The 26,720-nt window shown below is 40.9% G+C and overlaps 1 protein-coding gene across 2 annotated transcripts in view; it reads right to left on the reverse strand.

Annotated features, from left to right (window-relative positions):
• Positions 1-26,720, reverse strand: part of PLD5 (phospholipase D family member 5) — a 422,420-nt gene that overhangs the window by 330,072 nt on the left and 65,628 nt on the right. The gene's annotated exons all lie outside the window — the stretch shown is intronic.

Consider the following 26,720-nt stretch of genomic DNA (forward strand, 5'->3'; position numbering starts at 1 on the left):
CCCCACCCCACTACGCTCTACTGATAATGTTACTATGTCTCTTCTAAATACTAAATCTAATGGCTCTTATTAGCCATCAGTTTGCCTGAGGTCCCATAACACAGTTCTCCTCTCACTCTTTTTCTGACTAAACTGAGCTGATGCCATGACTTCTAAGAACTGACTGATATTCAGATGATCCAAATCCTTTATCTACCTTTATTACAGAGGAAATTTCAAAATACACCTAGATTTTTCTCTGGCCACCTCAAATTTCATATGTGTAAAGCTGAGTTTATAATCCCACCTTCTCCTTTTCCCAAACTTATTCCAAATTTCCTTGCTCCCTCATGGAAAAAAAAAAAAAAAAATCAGTGTGATTTTTGTCACCCTAATGCTTCAAATCCACTGAAATATCAAGTTTTATTCATATCACCCGAGGAGTTTCTCCCAAATTGGGTTCCCTCTCTCAGGTCCACTGTCATGGCCTTCATTTAGAAACTAATTGTTCACTGCTTTTCAAAAGCCAGAGAATAAGCTTGTTGCTTCAGAATGTTTGTATAGCAGCTCACAGACAACTCCTTTCTATTCCCACCTCTAGGGATAAAAACCTCATAGAGCAAAATGTTTCCCAGTATTTTAAAAATACAATCATGTGTTGCTAACCGGGTGCGCTGGCTCACGCCTGTAATCCCAGCACTTTGGGAGGTCAAGACAAGTGGATCACCTGAGGTCAGGAGTTCAAGACCAGCCTGGCCAACATGGCAAAACCCCATCTGTGCTAAAAATACAAAAATTAGCTGGGTGTGGTGGCGCACGCCTGCAATCCTAGCTACTAGGGAGGCTGAGGTAGGAGAATCTCTTGAACCCGGGAGGCAGAGGTCGCAGTGAGCTGAGATCGTGCCATTGCACTCCAGCCTGGGAGGCAGAGCAAGACTCCATCTCCAAAAAAAAAGAATACAATCATGCGTGGCTTAATGATGGAGACACGTTCTGTGAAGTGTGTCACTAGGTGAATTTGTCCTTACAGGAACATCACGGAGTGCACTCGCACAAACCTAGATGGCACCGCCTACTAAACTCCTAGGATATATGGTAGAGCCTCTCTCTCTCAGGTCACAGGCCTGTGTAGCATGTAGCTGTCCTGAATACTGCAGGTAGTTATAACACAATGGTAAGTATTTGTGTATCTAAGCAAAGAAAAAGTCAGCTAAAAATACAGTGTAAACAATTAAAATGGTATTCCTGTATAGGGCGCATACAATAAATGGAGCTTGCAGGACCAGAAGTTGCTCTGGGTGAGTGAGTGCGGGTGAGTGAATGTGAAGGCCTAGGATATTACTGTATGCTACTATAGACTTTATAAACACTACATGCTTACGCTACACTACATTTGTATTTTAACATTTTTCTTTCCTCAATAATAAATTAACCTTAGCTTACTGTAACTTTTTTTTTTTTTTTTGAGGCAGAGTCTCACTCTGTTGCCCAGGCTGGAGTGCAGTGGCGTGATCTCAGCTCACTGCAAGCTCCGCCTCTGGGGTTCCCGCCATTCTCCTGCCTCAGCTTCCCGAGTAGCTGGGACTATAGGTGCCCACCACCTCGCCCGGCTAATTTTTTGTATTTTTAGTAGAGACAGGGTTTCATCCTGTTAGCCAGGATGGTCTCGATCTCCTGACATTGTGATCTGCCCACTTCGGCCTCCCAAAGTGTTGGGATTACAGGCGTGAGCCACCACACCCAGCAAGCTTACTGTAATTTTTTTAGTCTATAAACGTCCTAATTTTTTAACTTTGACTCTTGTGTTAAGACAACTTAAAATACAAACACACTGTACAGTTGTACAAAAATGTTTTCCTTCTTTGTATCCTATTATTTTGTATTTTAAATTTTTAACATTTTAAATGTTTTTGTTAAAAACTGAAATACAAACACAAACATTGGCCTAGGCCCACACAGGGTCAGGATCATCAATGTCACTGTCTTCCACCTCCACATCTTATCCCACTGGAAGGTAGTCAGGAGCAATAACCGCACAGAGCTGTCAACTGATATGATAACAATGCCTTCTTCTGAAATACCTCCTGGAGGACCTGCCTGAGACTATTTTACAGTTAACCTTTTTTTTTCTTTTTTCTTTTTTTAAACAAATAGGAGTACACCCTAACATAGCCATAAAAAGTATATAGTAAATACATAAAGCAGCAACATAGTCATTTCTTGTCATTATCAAGTATTATCAAGTATTATGCCCTGCATGTCAGGGTATGGGCTATGCTTTTGTAAGACTGGTAGTACAGTAGGTTTGTTGATGCCTGTACCACCACAAACACATGAGTAATGCATTGCACCACCACATTACAACTATAATATCACTAGGCGATCAGTTTTCCAGCCCACTACGATCTTACAGGACTGATATCATACATGTGCTCCGTCATTGACCCAGACATTGTTATGTGGGGTATGACTGTAAGTATATATGTGAGGCAAATCTCCTCAGCTTAAAACAAGAAATACAATATAAGCAATACCAAAAACGTACATTTGTATAGCTTACACAAATCTATTCTTAGATTATTGGGACAGAGACTAATGGTTAACTAAACCTATTTCTTTTTCTTGGGAACACTGTTAGGTGGCATTTCCCAGTCTTCTGGGTAGCTATATGCCTGAGTTCCAGCCAGTGGCATGTGAGCAGAAGCGACGTGCGCCACCGCCAGGCCTAGCCAGTAAGGACTTTTCCATGCCCAACCCACCATGCTTTTTACCCATCCACAGCTTGGCTTACTGAAGGTAAGCACCTTGGAAGCAACACATTGAAGGACACAGAGCCAAAGATGGAAGGAGCCCAAGTTCCTGAATCACCACTTAGAGAAAAGCCACTTCCCAATCAGGAAAACTCATCTCAAACTTTATCTGAGCAAGAAATAAACGTCTATTGTACAAACTCATGGATATTTTGAGTTTTATATGTCACAACAATTAGAATTACCTTGATCAACACATAATTACGAATTAGAATTGTTATTATCAGTATATTATGTCATTCATTTGGGGGATCAAAAGTCTCAAGGATACTGTATAAAGTTTCTAGAGTTTAACTCCAGAGGATATCAATAGTAATAATATTTTAGTAATAACAAAATTATTAATATAACCAAATAACATTGTCACTTTGGTACATTTCTTTACATTTTCATCAGGAGATGCATCATGTCTTCCAAAGTGTCTACACTATTGTGCATCATCTATATTAATAAGCATCAAGTCTCATAAAGGTTTGTTCTACCACGATTAAATTTAACATCATGTTAACTCTAGGAACAGTGAAAAGCACAATGGTGGCAGATGGGAACATGAAAAGCTTTCTAGTTCATCTTAATACTTTTGAATCAGCAGGTCTTAAACTCTTGGAAATTTTACAAAGCAGAAACTCCACCATCCCATATGGAAAGCTAATTGCTTTCCTTTTTAACGTATTTATTCTTAGACCAGTCTGTGCATCATCTGGAGCAGACTGATGATTAGCTGACAAAATTGTTTTATCTTGCCTACTGGCACCAACAGACAGCACAGAGCCTTTGAAAGTTGACTTTAACTGCCACTGCACACCAGAAACGGATGTGTGCTTGCAAAGACAGCTGTCTTTTCCCCCATTCTTTTCCCCTATTTTAATGATCAGATCTGATTAACCATTTCCTTCAGTGTTCTTGATAGTGTTTATCTGGTCTGTATAGCAAAAGTATGAGCTGTAGAGATGGTAGGACCAGGGAGGTTAAAACAATTGTAACCAGACTAGAACAGAGCTGATTTCCATATGAACTTCAGAGCTAAAATGGTGGAAATTTCACCCTAAAGAATTTCCAGAAACTTCCAAATACACTCCTGTGATATTTTTCTATCCACTCATTGTCTTCATTTTAAGCAAGCACACTGAATTCTAACAGACTGTTAGGGAAAAGTAGGTACACTGAAACCTCCTCCAAGAAACAACTATTTTAGACTCTTTGATACAGTGAGCGTTTAAAATAAATGAAAATACACTTCGCTGAAATCTGGTGGATGAGAGGAACAAAAGCCAAAATCACTTCCTATTTTGCCTTCAACTGCCTTGGCTTATAATCCAATTGTAGAGTCTCACAGTTTTGTTCTATATGAGGAAATATTTATTCTCTGGCTAGAAAAAGAGCTCAACTACCCTTCCAATATTTATTCTAGAACAGAAATTGTTTTACTAGGTACAGAGTTACCAGTGAACAGTGGTTGGAAAAAAAGGATGGGAGCTTCAGGCCTGCTGTAGAAACTCCTTAAACTGGCTAACCAGGCAAGTCTCCTGTCTTTGCAAAATGTCAGGCTATCTTTCAAATTCACGAGCATAACGCATGACCTCAATCAGCTCAGCGCTCAGCTGCAGGTTACCTATTCATCAAACATCACAGTTAACCTAAGCAGCTTTGCTTCCATAACCCAAAGCTCCCTACCCTATATGTTTTTCAGTACTTTGTAATCTCATATTGTAATTCTATACCAAGGAAGAAAAAACAAAAAACAAAGAAACAAAACCTTGTAGAACAAACCCTTAATTGTACTGATTTTATGATTAGAAGAAACAGGACAGGAGATAAAGGAACAAGAAGGGAAGAAGTCACGACGACAAAAATTTACTCTAGTGAAACAAATGGAAAAATACTTAAGCATGACAGAGAAATCACAAAATTGTTCCTTTAGTTAGGGTCAGCAGTCGTTCCCCTCGGTGATGAACGTCGAGGCTTCCAGGCAAAGGTTCTCAGCTCTGTCTCAGGCATAGACAGTCCATCTCCTCTGCAGATGGATGTGGCCCTGCCAGGCTGGATGACATTTCACAGTCCCTTCAAGCCTCATGATGCCATGGTTCTGTGAACAGCAAGCTACAGTTCAAAGGTGAATGACCACGATTTCTCATCTGATGAGAAATCAGAATGCCACAAATAATATTGAAATGAAAAGGAACGCTTGATCTTAAAAAAGTTCAAATAACCCTCAAAGCCAAACAGAATTTTCCTGGATGTTGATCCAACTTTAACATCTGCCAAAAAGCAGTTTAACTTCAGTTTGGCAAAACACTTGTGCATTTAACTCAGGGACAAGAATACACCTCACTGGGAATAATTTAGCCCACATGAAAGCAAATTAGCAGCCTAATTGTGGGGACTATAATTAACAATAGAAATAATCTTTTAAAAAATTGTTTTAATTTAATTTTTAATTTTTTTTTTTAAGAGACAAGGTCCTGCCATGTCGCACAGGCTGGTCTCAAACTCCAGGCCTTAAGTGATTTTCCTGCCTCCAGCCTCCCAAAGTGCTGGGATTACAGGCATGAGCCACAATGCCCGGGCTTGGAAATATTCCTTACGCATTTATCAACATGCCTGCAGCTATCCATAATAACCCAGGAAAAGTGCATGAAATATTTTAATTGACTTTTTGACTGATTACCATTTTTACTTCTTATCATGAGTACATTCCTAGTGGCATCTAAATCATTGTTTCCTTTCTGTGTTCAAGACTAATCACTCCTTCTGTGTGTTTTAAATCACCATGAGATTCTGGCAACAAAGTAAAAGTAGAAATCTGAATTTATGGATTATAATGTTCATTGACTCTACTCCTCCTTCAGGCAAATAAAATTTATAGATGCAATAAGAAACAAAAATATCTGATACGAATGTAATTTTCTTCCTAGGGAAAACTCAGAATTCGTTTTTAGGTCATTTGTTTTGTAGCCAACTCATGCCCCCGCCCCCCAAACACGCAGATATACAAAATTATTCTACTGTCCTTTCCATGATCAAGCATTAGCCATGCATTGGGCCAAGTTGCACAGACATTTTTTTAGTGGCCTCTTTTTCACCTTAGGCTCCACCAGTCTTTAAAGGGCCAGGAATCCCAAAACACTACTAGAATTCCATGTAGTTCCCTCAAGTTCCTGCATGGATGTCAGGCCTAGCTCATAGCTTCCCAGTGTCTCAGTCTGTTTGGGACGTCATAACAAAGTACTATAGACTGACTGGCTTAAACAACAGAAATTTATTTCTCACAGTGCTGGAGAATGGGAAGTTCAAGATCAGGGAGCTGACTGGTTTGTTTCCTCAGTGAGGGCCCACTTCCGGGCTTGCAAAGGGTCACCTTCTCAGTGAATCCTCAGTGAATCCACAGCAGAGAGAAAAAGAGCTCTGGTCTCTCTTCTTCCTCTTGTAAGAGCACTAATCCCATCATGGGGGCTCCACCCTCATGACATCATCTAAAGCTAATTAGCTCTCAAAGGACACACCTCCAAAGAGCATCGCACAAGGCTTAGATTTCCAATATATATATTCTTGGTGGACACACACTTTCCATCCATAACACCCAGAAACGAGCATGAATAACCCATGTGCTTGCCATCCATGCCTTATGCCTACTCCTAGTGTTGGGCTGGTTTCTCTGTGTTGGCCATCTGTCCTTTCCAACAATGAAGTCCCTGTCCTAAACTGCCCAGGACCCAAAGCCCTCCCTTCTACCTGCTGGTCCTCCTCCTCTGACTGCAGCCTGACCCTCAGTTGGGAGCGGACATCACTCACAGGCACTCGTCTAACTTGCTAGCTCACAGCTTTGAGTTCAATGGTGGGCTCCTCATCACTGGGCTCTAGGCAAGCATCAGGGCTAGATGAAGTCTGAACATGTCTGGATGCACAAGCACCATGCCCCTTGCCTGTCCCGCAGCGGCTCCTGAGTGAGCATCTCGAGTTCTGTCAATGCTTAGTTTTCATTACCTGTCTGCTTTGGGAGGCAGGAAGTGTTCCTGCACCCAGCATCTCCTCTGGCTCTGTTTTCCCTGAAGCTGACCACATGCCTCATGTCCAAGCCTCAGGTAAAAAATCATGGTGAAATATACATAACATAAAATATACCATCTTAACTATTTCTAAGTGTACAATTTAGTGGTACACTAAATTCACAGCTGGGCGTGGTGACTCACACCTGTAATTCCAGCACTTTGGGAAGCCAAGGCGGGCGGATCACAAGGTCAGGAAATGGAGACCATCCTGGCTAACACGGTGAAACCCCGTCTCTATTAAAAATACAAAAAATTAGCCAGGCGTGGTAGCGGGGGCCTGTAGTCCCAGTTACTTGGGAGGCTGAGGCAGGAGAATGGAGGCAGAGCTTGCAGCGAGCCGAGATTGTGCCACTACGCTCCAGCCTGGGCCACAGAGTGAGACTCTGTCTCAAAAAAAAAAAAAAAAAAAAAAAAAAAGAACATTCACATTGTTGTGTAACCATCACTCCCATCCAGAAGTCATTTTGTCATGCAAAACTGGAACTCTGTATGCACTGAACAATAATTCTCCATTTCCCCCTTTCTTCAAAGAAACAGTTTTGATGTAAAAGTCACTGCATAAAACAAGCCTGGGTCAACCCAGAGGCTTTAAAGAACACAGATACTTGTTAAGGCGCTTGGTCAACATGATCTTTTTTAAAGGATAAGAGGCCACCATGGATAATCTTTTCTAGGGACTGAGGATAAGAGATGAGTCGGTTCCACATGATAGATTTAATTACTATCATCCACATCATTCCGCCTAAGCTCTTCCTATTTCACTCTCGCTTGGCTCTCAAACGATAAAATATGTGGTGTGTGTGATGCTTGCTCTTGGTACACCATGATCCTGCTATACTTCTCATCCATGGCTTATTTACACACCTTCTTTTAACTACTTGAAGGGGAAACAAACACAACAGGAAGAGCAATGACATTTTTCAACTGTCACCTGCCAGACAGATTTAATTGTGTAAACAAGGTAACAGAAATTTAAGTCACATATATGCGAATAGTCAAGCATCTGGTTATTTTGGAGAGAACCAAAATAACTATCCCTTCATCTGTGTTAACTCTGACTCCAATAGCTCTAGAAAACCAGATGTCCTAAGTATTTTTACTCCGTGTCACGGAAAATTAGGCCACTAAGTCATAACTGTGTAAGAAGATTATAAAGTTAGGGAAGGTCTCTGCACTGTTGCTCACTTAAGTATCCTAATCCTACCATAAGAGGTAAGTCAATGACAGTCACAGGAATCCTACAAGGGAATCTGAGAAGCCACCTGTTCTGCTCACCCATAAGCTAAAGTGACATCATCCAGCATCACCAGCCACAGGAAATGGGGTGTAATGATAGTGGAAGTCAGGGGCAGTGGTTCATGGAATGATGAAAGTGATAAAACTACATGTTCTAATTAGTGTGGCATTGTGACTGATAAACTTTTACCCCATTTACTGTATATAATGAACTAGGGGCAATTACGGTAGTTATTTTACAGCATAATATTTTTGTTTTGTTTCACACTTTTCACCAAGACTTTTTCCAGAAACTACTGGGTAGGATAGGAAGAAGGACATGGAATAGCATCAAGAGGAAATTCAGACACTACCAAGGATAAAATATTAGAAGGAAGCTATTCATTCCAACTGGAAATCAAAGGAGAAAACAAGCTTAGACAAGGCTATAGTGGAGGCTGCCAACGTAGGGGACACTCCTTGTGAAGTCTAATGGACCACACCGTAATATGGAAGGGGCCTTCCTTCACACCTCTGTGTGGTCTCTGTTCCTGCTCAATGCTCATAAATGGAAGGTGTGTCTTCAGAAATCTGTCGTCTAAAGCTGGGGTTTAAAGCCACCGATGGATTTCTGAGACCTTTATCCATGAGACACACAGGTTTAAGTACAACCACCCAGGAGCAAACGACATTCTCCTCTTTATCCAAGACAAGCCCTGGGACACTCGCCTGGCTTGAAGCCTAGGAGGCTGCTGAGTGTTGGAGGTCACACGGGTAGGCACCATCTCCACCCTCTTGGGCATTTTTGTCTATTTTTCCCAATTAGATTTGTGATGTGGGAAGGCCAAATGGAAAACCACAGGGGAAAAGCTACAGGAAGAAAAAAAGAGAAAAGCCAAAGAGGCAAAAGGCAGACTTTCACAGGAAAATGTGGCCATTTAAAATGAGACCAAGAGATACGGAGATGGGATTTTTTGGATTTAAAAATCACACTCGGAATCCTGCCGACTTGACATGGTGCCCTTCTCATTCCCATGTCAAAGTTTCTGTGGCAGATGGCAAGGAGCCCAATGACCCAAAAATGTCAACCCTTTTTTCTTATAATAAAGAGAAGCTATCGAAAATGCACAAAACAGTGGAGGGGGAAAAATGCAAAAAGGAACTGACTGAGAGGCCTTATTCTGCAGGAATGGGGCAATACATTCTGGTCCCCTGAAGTTCTGATTCTTTCATAAGACATAGCTTATGCTCAACAATGATGGTGACTTTATGTGTCTCACCTTTGAAAGAATTCCCTTCTCAGGACAGCCATTCTTGCCAGGCTTTTGTGCACTCCTCAGAACTCATATTTAATCTTAGGATAGAGAAATAGACATGTTTGTGCTGGCTCCCTTTTTATGCAAATATAGCAATCTAAACATATTGTTCCGCAACTTATTTTTTTCCATTTAATATATTGAGGATATTGTTCTGTAGTTATTCATCTATTTATTCATTCAATAAATATTTATCAAATACCCACTAGGAGCAATGCATTGGCCCAGACATTTGGCACAGCAGTGAACAAACGAATGTCTTTGCTCTGGAGAAGCTAATGCTTAGTAGAAGGGATCACAGGACACATCAGGGTCCAATAAATATGTACTATTTCTGATAGTAATATGTATTATTCTAAAAACTTAAAGCAGGGTTTAGGGAGGGGGAAGTTTGCTTTATGTGAGGATATTTCCGTAGTGGCCTCAAGACAAGATCAAGCAGCTATCAGAGGAAAGTCGCCCAGACAGAAAGAAGAGCACATGCAGAGGTCCTGAGACCAGCGTGTGATTATCCACACCGAGGATCAGCAGGAGGTCACCATGACTGCGATGGAGTAAGTAAGGGAGAGTGATAGAAAATGAGGTCAGAAAATGAGGAGGAAGGCAGATTACATAGGCTCCTGTAGCCTCTGGTCAAACATTTGGCTTTTACTCTGAGTAAGATGGAAAGCTGCTAGTAAGTCGAGAGTGGAGGAGGGACCTACAAGATGTACATTTCAGAAGACTGATCATTCTGACTGCTATGCTAAGAAGCTGCAGGCAGCAAGGCTGGAAACAAGGAGACCCATTAGGACACAGTTACCCCAGTGTAGGCAGAAGGGGATGCTGGCATGGACCGGCGTCAGTAGACATGGTGGGTGGTGGTCAGTTTCTGGATACCTCATGAATGTTGGGCTGCCAAGGATTGCTGATGGACTGCTTGTCAGGAGTGGAAGAGAACAGCCAAGGAGACTCTGCTTTCCAGCCTGAGCTACTGAAAAGAGAGAGTCGTTATTTACTGAAACGGGAAAAGCAAGCCTGGGACAGGAGAGGTGATCAAGACATTGTTTTAGACAGGGTGGGTGTGATATGCCTAGCAGAGTTCCAGGTGGAAATGCCAAGGAGGCTATAGATATATGAGTCAGGAAGCAATGAAGAGGCTGGGGAGGGGGATACCTATTGTAAGAGCTGTCATCATATAGATGGTGTTCTGAGACATGAATTCATTGTCATATGTTACCTATGGTCTATTCAGACTTCCCTTGTTTTTTGTTTATTTATTTTTATTATTAATATTATTTTTTGAGATGGAGTCTCACTCGGTCGCCCAGGCTGGAGTGCAGTGGCGCAATCTTGGCTCACTGCAACCTCCGCCTCCCGGGTTCAAGTGATTCTCCTGCCTCAGCTTCCTGAGTAGCTGGGACTACAGGCGCCCGCCACCACGCTTGGCTAATTTTTTGTATTTTTAGTAGAGACGGGGTTTCACCGTTTTAGCCAGAATGGTTTTGATCTCCTGACTTTGTGATCCGCCCCGCTTGGCCTCCCAATGTAATTTTATCTTATTAAAGTTCAGGGTACATGTGAAGGATGTGCAGGTTTGTCGCATAGGTAAACATTTGCCACGGTGGTTTGCTGCACCTATCAACCCATCACCTAAGTTTTAAGCCTGTATGCATTAGCTATTTTTCCTGATGCTGTTCCTCCCCACTTCCCAGCCCCCTTTTTTTAAACAGCTGCACAATAAGATGTTTATATTAAATTGAAATGAAGATAACTGCTTTGACAAAATGTCGGAACACACAGTAGTTAGTCAATCCAAATTATTCACGGATTTCCTATTTGCAAATTCACCTACTTGCTAAAATGTTTTGTAACCCTAAAATCGATACTCACAGGGCTTTGATGGTCATTTGCAGTCATGTGCAGAGTGGTGAAAACTCCGAGTCCCTAGCGCATGCGCTCCCAGCTGAGGTCAAACAAGGTGACACTCCGCTCTCTCGTTTCAGCTCGGCTGCTATCGTCTTTTTGTGATCTATTAGAACGCTAAAACCACAAGGTCTTAGCATCTGTGTGCTTTTTGTTGGTGATTAGGCTGTTTAAAATGCCCCCCAGGTGTAGCATTGATGTGCTGTATAATGTTCCTAAATGCCAGGAGGCTGTGATGTACCTTATGGAGAAAACATGTATTTTACATAAGCTTTGTTCAGGCATAAGTTACAGCACTGTTGGCTGTGAGTTCAGTGTTAATGAATCAACGATATATATCAAATAAGGTGTTTCTAAACAGAAACACACATAAAACAAGGTTATGTATTGACCAGCTGAAAAAAATGTGACCAGAGGCTTGGAGAAGCCTAGCCTTGTATTTCCTATAAAAGCAATTGGTCAGCATCCACTAATTCAGTGTTTATGGTGACTTTACATTTATGTATGTATGTAACTTTTAGAAGTAATGAGAATGTACTTACTTTTAGTTCTTTTCCACTTTTGACATGGGAAGCATAAGATTAAAGTTACTTTAGAGAAATCATTACCACTACTCTATGCCTTAAAGTAGAATCTCATAGAAACCAACCCAGAAAGGTAAGGCTCTGACTTACTTATAAAAAGCAGTAGAGAAAAAAAAAAAAAAACTCCATTCACAAGTACAATGATCTGCACACAGTGGATCCTCAAAAAATGTTGTCTGACAACTTTCAAAATCCATTAGAGTATCTAATAGCCTTCCCTATCAGAAAAGTGTGCTGTGTCTTACCCAAATCCCCAATGCAATTAAAACCCACCCCCTCTTTCTGTTCACAGTAGGAATGGAAACTCGATGGTCACCAGCTTCTGCTACAACAATCCTTCAGACACTCAAATGCATATTAAATCACTCTATGCTTCTCCATTTCCAAAGTAAAATAATCCCCTTTACTTTAACATTTCTTTCATAGGTCTTATTTTTCGTCCTCTAATCATCTAAATGGCATTCATTCCACTTGGAAACGCAATCACATCATTCTTTTTGCCTTGTCAAAAAATCCATTCAGAATTGTGATTTCCATCTCCTTGCCTCCAGAGCCCACATGCCTGTCATAAATGTTTAAGTAGTAGGGTCATTTTATATCAAGATCTCCATGAGCAACTGTTTTAATATGTAATTGTTCTTAGAATTCACCTTTTTTTAAAAAAAAAAAAATTATCTTTACGACAAAACTAAGTTAATTATTAAAGACAATAGCTCAAATCCACAGACCCAAAAAGCCTTTTATCCAAAGGACGCAGACAAAAAAAGTACGACTGAAGACAACCAGCCTATAAATGCAAGCTAATTTTAAAGAGATTTGACATTTACTGAGCTAAGTTTTTAGAATATGCTCACCTTAAGGGGTTAAGGATTTGGATACAAGCTCATGTACCACTTGTTTTAAGTTCTAACTGGCAATGTGTCCTGTCATTGCCTTAGTGTTCAACTTTTGAAAAACAAAAATCTTACAGTTTAGACCATCAAGAGGTTGCACCATGTTCTACCCACTACCACGGAAGCAAATATTTCTATTACATTTGATATTTATTCTAAGACATTTTCTAAAAGTTAGTCAGAAATTTAAAAGAAAAGAAGCCTCTTGGAATCATGGATTTGGATTATGAGTCTAAACCATTAGACAACGTATGGTTAGACAAAGCAAGGGAGAATGGGGTATCACGGCGCCAAACCAGGAGTCCTGAAAGTTGAACCCCTTTGTCAGAGGTTTATATGTGATCTCGGTATGTCACTTCACTTTCTGAGACCTACGTATCCTGAAGAAGGGGAGGTACAAGATGATCTATAAGATCTCTACTGTTTCAAAATTCTGTACTTAAAGAGACCACAATTAGTTGGGACTGGAGGGAGACCAATGATGATGGCACAGATCACACACATTTAAAGCGAAAGTAACTGGGGTGGATCGGTATTTTATTGGCATGTCCCACACACGCCTCTCTTTAGGGCCTAGTAAGTGACCAGCAGATTCTATGACCATGGCACCCACCTCCTGCCAAAGAAGTGATGCCCTGTGGTTCACTCATCCTCATCCTTTACCCTCCTATCTCTGCTCCGTAAGAATTTAGTTTACAGGTCGGGCATGGTGGCTCATGCCTGTAATCCCAGCACTTTGGGAAGCTGAGATAGGTGGATCACCTGAGGTCAGGAGTTTGAGACCAGCCTAGCCAACATGGAAAAACCCTGTCTCTACTAAAAATACAAAAATTAGCCAGGTATGGTGGTGTGTACTTGTAATCCCAGCTACTAGGGTGGCTGGGGTAGGAGAATCGCTTGAACCCAGAAGGCAGAGTTGCACTGAGCCAAGATTCGGCCACTGCACTCCAGCCTGGGCAACAGAGCAAATTTTTGTCTCAAAAAGAAATAAAAAAAAGAAAAGAATTTAAAAGAATTTAGTTTACAAACATCTAAGTAAGTACTTACTATGTTGTCAGCTTCATCAATATCCTGTGTTTCATAAATATTAACTCATCTAATTCTCATGTCACCCTTTGAACTAGCTATGATTATAAACAAACTGAGGCACAGAGAAGTTAAGAAATGGGCCCAAGATCACATCATACCAAGTGCTTGGCAGAGCTGAGTGCATGCTCTCACCGCTGTGCTACTGAATAAGCTCCAGACTCGTTAAGCAACAAATGGTGCTATCTAGAGGAACATTACCTCTTCCTTTCATTTTAAAAATCTGCACTTGTCTCTACCCTTCCCATTTTCTACCTTTATGGGAGTCTAAGTTATCATTTATTCCATTGGTTGCAAAATAGTGAAGAAGGTTACAAGAGTTTTGGGGCATTCATAGGCATCCTGGATTATGGTGCCTGATACTAACAAGTAACTTTTTAAAAGTCCCCAAACTCTCCTCTGGATGCACAAGGTATATGAGGTTCACTTGGGGGTAACCCCTAGTCAGGGATGGCATGACAGCATGTATGGTTGTTTGCACATTAGAATTTAAAAATATATATAACTATATATATATATATATATTTTTTTTTTTTTTTTGAGATGGAGTCTCTCTCTGTTGCCCAGGCTGGAGTGCAATGGCGCAGTCTTGGCTCACTGCAACCTCTGCCTCCTGGTTTCAAGCAATTCTCCTGCCTCAGCCTCCTAAATAGCCGGGACTATAGGCCTGAGCTGCCACGCCTGGCACATTTTTTTATTTTGAGATGGAGTTTCATTCTTGTCACCCAGGTTGGAGTGTAATGGTGTGATCTGGCTCACTGCAACCTCGGCCTCCTGGGTTCAAGAGAATCTCTTGCCTCAGTCTCCTGAGTACGTGGAATACCGGCACATGTCACCACACCCAGCTAATTTTTGCATTTTTAGTAGAGACGGAGTTTCTCCATGTTGGCCAGATTGGTCTTGAACTCCTGACCTCATCCCTCCCAAAGTGCTGGGATTACAGGCATGAGCCACCACATCTGGCCTTTTGGAATTTTTAACCATTTGCAGTAGTAGTATTTTGGAATAGGTTAAAAGGGGAGTCAGGGTGCTGTCCTAGGTTTCTGCAATTTTCCTGTATCCTCCTTTAATTGATAATTAGTTTCCTACTTTCAGAATTTAACCAACAATCCCTATTTAGGAGTCAAAACTTATGCTTCATTCAAAGTCTAGTTTACAGCCAGCTGCCCCTTCCCCAGCTTGTCACTCTTATCACCCTGTTGATTTCCTTCATTGCACTTATCTCAACATGTATACTTGTTTTGTTTATATGATTATTGTTTAGTTCGCTCATGTTTGTTTACACATTTATTTTGGTAGCCACTGTATCCCCACCACCTGGCATAGCACCTAAGACCTACCAGGGACTTGATAAAATCACTGACTGCTTAACAAATAGATCAAAATGTAGAATGGCTCAAAGACAAGCAAAGTTTATTTCTTGCTCACATAGAGTCCAAGTCAATTGCATGTAGGGAAGGAGCAGGGGAAGGGGGCTTTGTTCAACAAGGTCATTCAGAGACCGAGGCTGATGACTATCTTCACCATGTTCAACTCATGGCTTCCAAGTAACCTTGGCCACTCAGGGTTTCCCATTCGACCAGCAGAATGGAAAAAAGCATGGAGGCATGTTCAAGGGCAGGCCTGGAATGAGCCCACATCACTTCTGCCTACATGTAGTTGGCCTGATCTCAGGCACTAGTGGGAAAATGAAGATTAGCCACGTGTCCAGGAAAAAGAGGAGAGCATAGAATCTGGTGAGCAGCTAGCAGTCCATAAATACCTACTGGTGAATAAACATGAGGGAAGCCAGAGAGGAAGAAAGGAAGGCATTTACCATCAAGTTGAGAGATGATGTCTTTCTGCAGAAATGGCTGTTCTATCTGGCCATCCAATTTTCTGGGAAGCACACGATGGGCTGCAGGTATAAACGAATGCATTTGTCTTGTCTTCCCCTGGATTAAAACTCCATGAAATCGAAAACTTTTTGTTAAACTCCGGTTTCCCAGAATAAGGGTCACGCCTGCAATAAGTGCTAAATAAATGTGTGAGAACGAAATGAAACAAAACAAAATCCTCCTACTCCACAAGTATTAAGAGAAAGAGAAACAGGGACAGTGTAAGTCACAAGCAGGGGAAAGTTCTCCACTGGCCAAGGTTCAGTTTGGGAAACTCCAAATTACAGTTAGGTACTAAATACCTCCTGGGTACTAAGCCCACTGTTGGGTGTTTTTGTATATATTTTAATCCTTTAAATATCACTGTACATAATAATTGGAAACACTTAACACAGAATAGGGGATAAATGGAGCTCCTGCCCAAGATATTGGCAAGCAGAAGGAGTTACAGGATATAGTTCAATCTGAGATAAACTAGACAATTACTTGAAACATTCCTTAATAAAAGGAATTTTAGGTTTTTTTTCAGATAGATATTTCTCTTCATCCCTTTTTAGGCAGTAGCATGATTTTGAGTCACATTGGTGGAAGGGAATAAGATTTCACCAAGTATGTAGGAGCTTGAAAGTTGGTTGCTGGTCATGGGAATTCATTGGGACCAGCTGACAATGCTGTTCTCTGTTGTGGGGTTGGAATGACCCCTTAGAATGCTGGGTGGGGCAGGCTACACCCCACCTAAGTGTAGTTCCTAAATCATCAGTGCTTGATGTGGAATAAAGACTGAGCATGAGGCTGACTGTATTGTAAACTGATCAGGTATGGACTATAATCCATTTATCATCATCTAATGCAGTTAACCAATTACGAGGGTCAAGCGGACCATATGAAGGGCAAAATTGTAAAGACAGTCCTTGCCCTGCAAAGGGTCCAGCCCCAGAATCACGGAGATTTTAGCTAAAAGGGATCTGAGATACAAGACACCTGCTACCTTGAGAGACTCATCCACAGACTTTTCCTCCTCTTCCAGCCTTCTTAACTCACAAACTAAACACAATCCGCATGCTGAGCATAGAACACTAGGTTTTTTCTGAAACCACTCATCTCTCCCTCTCCCTCACTCCGCCTCCTCCTACTGCTCTGTCCATTACTTTCCTTCACACTTTTAAAATCAGGTCACTCACCCCCTTGATACTGTATGAGTGAAATACAAAGAGAACTGGATTGGGCGATTGCTTAAATTTGTATGTACAAACATGCCCATTCAGCATTTTTATAAACAGTAACTTGGAAGGAAAATTGGAAAAGCATCCATGTCCCTTAAAATGATGAGTTACATTTGTGTGAGTTGTATTTATTGGTATGGAATAGCCATAATAAGTTGAAAAAATCAGGACTAAGCAGAATGTATAATATTCACTGTTTCAACAAATACAACATGTGCCATGCAGGGTGCTAGCCATCAACAGTACAATAGGATAATAGTATAAATAGTAACAATTTAAAATGGTAATAAGTGCTATGAAGCAAAATGCAGGATACTGTGAGTATATAATTGATGCAAGATTTAACCTACTGCCATTAGTAAAAATATTGTGTGTGGTATGTGTTTAGTATGTGTGTTACGTGTTTTGTGTGTGTGTGTGTGTGTATATGAAAAAGGCTAGATTATATATCTGTCTACATAAAACCAACAGTTGTTAGCCCTAAATGATTTTTCTTTTCGCCATGTTATGAATCTTCCGAAATTACTATGTGTTTCTTTAGTAGTCAGAAAAAACTAAAAAAAAAAATTAATTTAGCTTGCTAAGCTTGTCTTAGTTTCCTCAGTTATAAGTCAGATTTAGAGTAATCAGCCCTTTTTCATCTTCTCTTAAGATTAAATAAGAATTTATATTTCCTGACTTTAGAGTGCATAAGGATATATATTACTTTGACACATTTTAAAGTAACAGTAACAGAAAGCTTTGGAAAAAAGGAGTCAGACACTCGTTTTCCTGAGGAACATGGTGGGCCATCCTAAGCAGGGGAGCCACCGAGCCCACCTTCTGCCAGAGACCAGGAGGTCTCACCACTGTGCTTGGCAACCCTTTAAAATGGATCCTCTGCCAAAATTGAAGTATCAGTGATATCTCAGTGTGAAAGACCTAGAAAGGCTATTACATTATTTCTGATTAAACTTATTCCTTACAAAGATAAACAAAGTTAACTTGTGACATATCTGTCATCTTTGCTATTTATAATATAACTCTGCTATTTGCAACTGTTTCCAGTACATTTAGTAGCTCAGCTGTAAGCTTCTGTATAAAGCCAAGAGTGAAGCATTCTCTCTGCCACCTCTTGCTGACAACTTAGAGCACCTCTCATGGGAGCACAGAACTCCTCCCCACTAAGGGCACAAAGTGTCTAGGGCATGGACTCGATTGCCAAGTGATTTAAAAAATACCCTGGCCAATGCCCATCATAAGACATTCCAAAGGCATGTCCAAAGACATTCTAAAGCACCAGAGTTCCTTAAAAAATGCTTTTTTTTTTTTTTTTTTAAATAAACTTCACATACTCATTGTCATGAAAAACTCTAAATAAGAATAAAAAGAACTAAGAAATTCTAAAACATCTCTCAAATTCCACCAATGCTAGTGTGGTGAGCATGTGCTTCAAAATTTCCATCTACGTGTAGCATCCACGTATTACATCCATTACATCCAGGGAGGTACTGTTACATCAATGGGATTATTTGCTTCTTTTTTAAAACAAAAAATAAAGAAGGGCATTGAAAGCTTAAAAATAGGCAGATCTTGATTAGGAATTCTAAATCAGGATCACGAGGTGTCACATGATGGCTTGGGGAACCAGTGATGTTCTATTCTTTCAGCTGGGTGCTAATTACAGGATTGTGTTCATTTTGCAAAAATGTGAGCTGTACATTTATGATTTGTGCACTTTTTCAGTTTTTATGTTATCTTAAAGTCTTTTACCTTAAAAACCCCTGATTAAGTAAATCAACACTCCATACAAAGGAGAGAGGCAGGGAAAGGAAACGCTTATGATCCTAAACCAGTAAAGTCAATTTGTATACAGTATTTTTCAGTATCTTAAGAAATTAATCCATTATTTGTTCATGCACTTTCACGCAAATTTGACAGGCAGTTCTTCTAAGTCCTAGATTGGATAAACAGGTATTCCTTATTCTCCGATGGTCTTAAACTTAAGTTGTAAACACAGTTCTGCAAGGAATCTCCATGCCGAATAAACAAAAATTGGGGAAGTCCTAGGTATAGTAACATTGCAATATGGCCTGCCCTTGCTATGACAGAACACGTAAGCTAGCAAGCCATACTTTCTATGAACTTATTAAATCAGCCAAATTGTCCATCAGAAATATTAATTCCTATGGATAAGGCGGAAGTTAGTTAAAAAGTGAGATTTAAGTATATACGGATCTGATTCCCCCCTTTTCCCTATCAGGTATTTTATCTATCTCTTAAGACATTTTAATTATATATTATAAAATATTATATATAATAATATATATAATTATATATTATAAAAGACATTTTAATTATATATTAAATATATTTTATATTTTGTTTTTAGTATTGAAAACAAAATAAGCACAGTGGTAAAATAAAAGAGGAAATTAATCAAGCACTTTTGCAACACAAGCTATAAACCCAAACATGGCAAATTTCAGAATGCAAACAACAAATTTCTCCAAATAGATATGCTCTCCTTACATCTATGTGTAATAGAGCGGGGGCCACATCAAGGATGGTGAATTGGTTGGTGGGTCTTAGGGAGTCTGGACACTTCATAGAGCCAATAAGCAGATGCCCAGAGCTGAGTCGTTAGGGGTCCAAGACATGAACTGGGAAGATCATCCACCTCCTGGATGGCTAAATCCAAGGAGTAAGATGGGAAGTTAGAGATGAAGGACAAAGGCAAAAAGTAATCAATGAGGAATGTCGAAGCAAGAAAATGGAAAGGAAGGAAGAGTGAACATAAACCGTATCATAGCTTAACCTGAAGTACCTAAGAAAGTTTTGATCTTACTCTTGAGTCTGCATTTATAGGAAGGCATTTAAAGTTGCAGTCAAGGCTATCAACATGAACCACACCACTTCTTTTGTAATCCTATAAGCATCTCTCCAGAGACTTCCTCCAATCTTGAACCTATTTAATTTCTAGGCTATGCAGCTAATTAGATTATTTATCCTAGGTCTTCCATCTATTGCATTGATTTTACCATCAACATCTGACTTAATCGGCCACTACATCAATGGTATTTTCTCTAGCAGCCCCTGTATAGTGGCTTTTGTGTCTTCGCACCTAATGGGACCTGTGCAGCATCCATCAGGAATCATCAGTATCCATGAGGCCAAACAATAGGATAAAATTTTGAACAGAACTCATATTTGCTTATTTTAAGCTTTGCACTTCCTGTAGCCCATCAAGAATAATTCCTTCCTATAAGACCACAGCAAAATGAATGAGATTACTCATCTTCATTATATTGTTGGTATGTGTCATTCATAATTTCTAATGCTCTTGACACCATCTTCAAGGAGAAGCTCAAAGCCAACCAAGACATTCACTTTCCCAAAACTTGTCACCACAATACTTCTTTTTCCAACCAATAGCGTCTTAGATCCACCCTATTAATAAAATCACTCATAGCTTTATTCTATGTGCTTTAGTTTTCAAGGACCGGGGAAGAGGGAGGTATTTTGTATGCACTCATTCTCCTCCACATCTTTCTATTCATTTGATCAATGTGGCTACAGGTTATCAATGATGAAGAAAATGGCATTGTAGCCATTAGTAATTTCTACCTATATCTAATTTGTCCTCACTCATTACCTTCAAACTTCTGAAACCTGTGGACATAGGAATATAGGTGCATGTAACCTTCTCTGATCCTCTAGATCCATCTTCTTTTCCTCAGGAACATAATCAAAGGCCTACTTTATACAATAATTATATATATTTCTCCTAGGACACACTACATTGTCACTCACTTCTAAATACCTCATTGGACTTTGGGAACAGGCCATAGGACTCATCTCTTACACGGTTATTGATATGTGATATATATTAAAGGCATGAAACCTATAGCTTGTTACTCAAAGTCCAATAGATAATATAAATCATATATAGCTATGTGTTATATATATGTTCTACTATATAGACTCTCAGACTTTTTCTTAATTTATGCTTTATTCATTCAACACCATATAAAACCTACGATGTGAAAGGTTTATGTGAATATTTGTTTCCCCCACCTCCCAAACTCATTTGTTGAACCCTAATCCCCAGTGTGCTAGTATTAGAAGGTAGGGCATGTGGAAGGTGATGAGGTCTTGAAGGCTCTGCCCTCACTAATCAGATTAGTGCCCTTATAAAAGAGACACCAGAGAGCTATCGAGCTCATTCTACCGTGTGAACACACAGCGAGAAGGCATCATCTATTAAGCAGAGAGTTGGCCCTCACCAGACACCAAATCTGCTAAAACCCTGATCTTGGATTTCCCAGTCTCTATAAGGAATTAATTGCTGTTATTTTGTTTGCTTTTTGAGACAGTCTTGCTCTGTCCTCCAGGCTGGAGTACAGTGGTATAATTTCAGTTCACTGCAACCTCTGCCTCCCGGGTTCAAGTGATTCTCCTGCCTCAGCCTTCTGGGTAGCTGTAATTACAGGTGCCCACCATCACACCGAACTAATTTTTGTATATTTAGTAGAGATGGGGTTTCACCTTGTTGGCCAGGCTGGTCTCAAACTCCTGACCTCAGGCGATCCACCTGCCTCGGCATCCCAAAGTGCTGAGATTACGGGCATGAGCCACTGTGCCTGGCAAATTTCTGTTATGTTACCCAGTCTGATGTGTTTTGCTGGAGCAGCCTGAACAGACTAAGACAGGTGGCATGCCAGGTAATGTAAGAAATACAATGAGGGGGGTTTTATCACTTTATTTTTTTAAGCTGCTTGCTTCAAATGCCAGGGTCATTGGTTTCATCTTTCACATTTCACCTCCAACCAGTGGCCAGGGCAGGTGGATTTTCTTTCATGTCATCTCTGGCTTTATTTTTCATTTTCTCTCTACCACTCTAATTTAAATCCATATCATCTTTTACCTAATTTTTAAAGCTTCCTTCTAATTTTTCTCCTTGTCATGGTCTCCTAATTAAACATTCTATTTTAGGCAAACATATTAATGGAATCTTCACAATGACCCAATGGAGGTAAGAATCGTTATTCCCATTTTCCAGGTAAGAAAGCTAAGAATTAAAAAGGTTTCAAAATTACCATCCAAAATCACACAAGAGTGTAACATAGAAATTTAACTCCCTCCCTGACTTCACCACTATGCAATCTATGCATATAACAAAATTATACTTATACCTCATAAATTTATACCAATAAAAAATTAAAATTGAGAAAAATAAAAAAAGCTGGGTGTGGTGATGCACGCCTGTAATCCCAGCACTTTGGGAGGCTGAGGCAGGCGGATGACTTGAGGCCAGGAGTTTGAGGCCAATCTGACCAACACGGTAAAACCCTGTCTCTACTGAAAAATACAAAAATTAGCCGGGTGTGGTGGTGAATGCCTGTAGTCCCGGCTACTCAGGAGGCTGAGACATGAGAATCACTTGAACCTCAGAGGTGGAGGTTGCGGTGAGCCGAGATTGCAACACCGCACTTCAACCTAGGTGGTCTGGGTGACAGAATGAGATTCTATCTAAAAAGGAAAACAAAAAAGAAATGTAACCCTCTGTCTGAGCAACTTGATATCCTCTTTCCCTACATTAGACTGTCTCCCAGTTAGAGCTGTGTAAGGGAAATTGGTCGGAGTGGGAACATAAGGTGTTCATGAGCAAATGACAAAGCAACTAAGACAGGTGACACTGGGAAGGAAGAACTAAGACAGGTGACACTGGGAAGGAAGAACTAAGACAGGTGACACTGGGAAGGAAGAACTAAGGTGACATTAGGAAGGAAGAACTAAGACAGGTGACACTGGGAAGGAAGAACTAAGACAGGTGACATCGGGAAGGAAGAACTAAGGTGACACTGGGAAGGAAGAACTAAGGTGACATTGGGAAGGAAGAACTAAGGTGACACTGGGAAGGAAGAACTAAGACAGGTGACATCGGGAAGGAAGAACTAAGGTGACACCGGGAAGGAAGAACTAAGGTGACACTGGGAAGGAAGAACTAAGACAGGTGACATCGGGAAGGAAAAACTAAGGTGACACCAGGAAGGAAGAACTAAGACAGGTGACATTGGGAAGGAAGAACTAAGACAGGTGACATCGGGAAGGAAGAACTAAGGTTACATTGGGAAGGAAGAACTAAGACAGGTGACATCGGGAAGGAAGAACTAAGGTGACACCGGGAAGGAAGAACTAAGACAGGTGACATTGGGAAGGAAGAACTAAGACAGGTGACATCAGGAAGGAAGAACTAAGGTTACATTGGGAAGGAAGAACTAAGGTGACACTGGGAAGGAAGAACTAAGACAGGTGACATTGGGAAGGAAGAACTAAGACAGGTGACACTGGGAAGGAAGAACTAAGGTGACACTGGGAAGGAAGAACTAAGACAGGTGACATTGGGAAGGAAGAACCAAGACAGGTGACACTGGGAAGGAAGAACTAAGGTGACACTGGGAAGGAAGAACTAAGACAGGTGACATTGGGAAGGAAGAACTAAGGTGACACTGAGAAGGAAGAACTAAGACAGGTGACATTGGGAAGGAAGAACTAAGGTGACACTGGGAAGGAAGAACTAAGACAGGTGACATTGGGAAGGAAGAACTAAGACAGGTGACATTGGGAAGGAAGAACTAAGGTGACATTGGGAAGGAAGAACTAAGGTGACACCGGGAAGGAAGAACTAAGACAGGTGACATTGGGAAGGAAGAACTAAGAAAGGTGACATTGGGAAGGAAGAACTTAGGTGACACCGGGAAGGAAGAACTAAGACAGGTGACACTGGGAAGGAAGAACTAAGACAGGTGACATTGGGAAGGAAGAACTAAGACAGGTGACATCGGGAAGGAAGAACTAAGGTGACATTGGGAAGGAAGAACTAAGGTGACACCAGGAAGGAAGAACTAAGACAGGTGACATTGGGAAGGAAGAACTTAGGTGACACCGGGAAGGAAGAACTAAGACAGGTGACACTGGGAAGGAAGAACTAAGACAGGTGACATTGGGAAGGAAGAACTAAGACAGGTGACACTGGGAAGGAAGAACTAAGGTGACACTGGGAAGGAAGAACTAAGACAGGTGACATTGGGAAGGAAGAACCAAGACAGGTGACACTGGGAAGGAAGAACTAAGGTGACACTGGGAAGGAAGAACTAAGACAGGTGACATTGGGAAGGAAGAACTAAGGTGACACTGAGAAGGAAGAACTAAGACAGGTGACATTGGGAAGGAAGAACTAAGGTGACACTGAGAAGGAAGAACTAAGACAGGTGACATTGGGAAGGAAGAACTAAGGTGACCCTGGGAAGGAAGAACTAAGACAGGTGACATCGGGAAGGAAGAACTAAGGTGACACCGGGAAGGAAGAACTAAGACAGGTGACATCGGGAAGAACTAAGACAGGTGACATCGGGAAGGAAGAACTAAGACAGGTGACATTGGGAAGGAAGAACAGGAAGACAGAAATGTCAAAGGTGAGTTGAAATGTCGAGGCTGGGGCACTGAAAGTTTCTGTGACTTGCTGCCAGGCGCCCGTCTAGCTCCTGCTCTCTTCCTCTCCACTTTGAAAGGCCGTATGAGGAGGTGGTTTCAGGAGTGAGGGCCCCAGAGCCAGCAGCCATTTATTCCAACCCTGGCATTACCCCTCACTAGCTGTTTGCCCTTCGGAAAGCGTAGAACTCTGTGTGCCTTACCTCAATGCAACAGGGGTAGTAATTTTAACATACGTACTTAAAAGCAAGAATGGGGATTCCTAAAGGGCTTAAAACACTCGGCACATAGCACATTATGTCCTCGCTATTTGTAAAATATTGAGAACTTCCACACATTTCCCTTGCTTTGAAATAACTTAAAGCCATCTGCAATTATGTAATATGGCTTTAATTATTTGCGTTTCCTTTAAATTTGTAAATAAAATTTAAAAAGTAATCAGAGGCCAGAGCTCAAGCTGGGCTGGCTTATTTGGTATAACATCCAGCAAGTTCTGACATGCTCCTGATTCTAATGAGGTCAAGGAGAGTGTTTTAAACACAGTGAGTGTCTTTTATCCTGGGTAAGATAACTGATCACATTTGCGTGATGAGAAACATCATTGGTTTCCTTTTCATCATGGAAAGGACTTAATGAAAATCCAATCTATAGATTCACTCCTCTTCCAGTCAGTGATCTCTTACTAAAATGAACGGTGAAGTACGTTTGCTTAGGCAAAAGCCAGGTGGCCAGAATGCCTTCCCTGTTAAATCATTGCCATTTTAGTGTCTGTCATTAAGAAGAGTTCACTTAGACCAAAGCTTTTATTGTAATGTAAAATTGGGTACTTTTTTCCCAACCTTTTAAACAGTAATAAATGAAAATAACCAGAGGATGGCCTGAATGTAAACAGCTTGCAGTCACTGTTAGTTCCCACCACACCCTCCCACAATCCCAAAGAGAAGTTCACTCTCTTTGGAGGTCTGTACACTTTCATCGGATTGTACTCCAATGATCTCAGCCCCTGACTTGCTCCTCATTTCTCCCTGAATACTGGAAAAGAATATCACTAAGCGTATATTTATGCCCACACTCAAAGTATGCTGGCAGGAGAGGGACTCTGCATCTCAGCCCGGTCCTTTATAATCCTTAAAGGAATGTTCTCAGGCTAATGAAGGGAAGAAAGAATGATTCTGCCTCAAGCATTCAGGCAAAACATTTCAAAGCACTCAGAGTCCCATTTAATCCTCATGCTAGATATGTGGATTATTTATTTTCACCCATCCTGCTGATGGAGAAACAGGTGAGTTTATTTTGACTTCTCAACAGCTAAGAACTGCTCAAATGGATGAGATAAGAGGTACCAGGTGTCAACTAAAGAGGGAAAAATCTGACCTTTGTCTTGGCAGTGATTTCTCTGGTATGTGTCCCTAGGAATGATCTGGGGATGGTGTGTGAAGGCAGGGGATGAGATGAATGATTCTTATAGATCTGGTTTCCAATTTCCCCCTTTCCGAGTTGTTGGAAAGGCAAACTCACTTCTAAAAATTTCCACCCCCTTCATCACCAGTCTCTTCATTCATCTGGATTATAAACAGAAAAATCATTTCCCACACATCAGCCGTGCAGTCAAATAAGTATATTTCAGGCATTCTCTCTCAACAGTAATAGGCTTTATTTTCTCCACAACGTTATGTAATCTTATTTATTATCAATGTCCTTCGTCCACTAATCCTTTCGAGAAAATGTTTAGTGGCCCCACTGTTGCACGCCAGTTCTTCCTCCCATCTCCCGTGTTTTCCTCCTTGTATCATGGGTGATTGGGAGGAGACACTTGGAAAAGACACGCAGAGAGCAGAGACCAGAGACCAGGAGGTAAGCACATTGTCACTACCACGGTGAATTCAGGAGGTAAGCACATTGTCACTACCACGGTGAATTCTAAAGCCTCATCCAAAGACCTCATGTTTACATTAAGGATCACCTCACCCTGGCAACGTTTGCTTTACTGGATTGAATCAAACAAACTTCCTCCAAAGTCAGATCGTTCTTTCTTTGAAAACTTGGATTCCTGTTGTTGCTGCCTATGATAGTTTCAAAAGAAAAAAAAAATCACGTGGAAGTTTGCTCTAGTAATTCTTAATGCCTCCAGTAAACAGTGAAGCTCACAGCAACGGCGACAATTCAAAGCAAGCTGCTTAAGCATGAATGGATTTGTACCCCCACACAAACACATCGAGAACACAGACAACTATTTCTTTGAAGAATCTCATGGAAATTACAATTACTTTCAGAGGAAAAAGCACACTTCAGAGACTACAGGAATCAGGG

The sequence above is a fragment of the Chlorocebus sabaeus genome, chromosome 25 (genome assembly GCF_047675955.1).
Source record: "Chlorocebus sabaeus isolate Y175 chromosome 25, mChlSab1.0.hap1, whole genome shotgun sequence".
NCBI lineage: Eukaryota > Metazoa > Chordata > Mammalia > Primates > Cercopithecidae > Chlorocebus > Chlorocebus sabaeus.